Genomic DNA, 506 nt, shown 5'->3' on the forward strand with positions numbered 1-506 from the left:
GGCAGAGAACGTGAATTTGGGAGAGAACGTGGATTTGGGCGGAGAACGTGGATTTCCCCAGAACGTGATTGTAGACGGCTGGTGTGAGTTCGGGAATAAAGAGTTGCTGTTTGAATCTACAAGCTGTGTGGTGGCTCGTGATTGTGTGCCCAGCCAGACTGCGGCACCAGCAGACCACAGAAGCTCACCACCAACTTTTTTCCCCAGGAGTCCCAGCTTCTGAATTTACAAGATGCAAACTACCTCCAAGCATTTCACAACAATTCTCCAGTTGACTGTGCTCAGCTAGTGGTGTATATACCTGTTGGTTCAATGCTATTGGTTCCTGTTTATGCTAACAAGGGTTTGGAAAAAGTGCCATCCCCATGGGTGGAAACTTAAGAATTGCTCATGGCCCCGCGCCCCCTGAGGGAAAAGCAGAAGCCAGGGCAGAGAACTTGTGCTTATCCAACAGGGAGTCCTCCAGTCCATGCTGCAGCTAGAGGTGGGGGGGTGGGGAGGAGATG

Source organism: Marmota marmota, unplaced genomic scaffold, assembly GCF_001458135.2.
Source record: "Marmota marmota marmota unplaced genomic scaffold, marMar, whole genome shotgun sequence".
Taxonomy (NCBI): domain Eukaryota; kingdom Metazoa; phylum Chordata; class Mammalia; order Rodentia; family Sciuridae; genus Marmota; species Marmota marmota.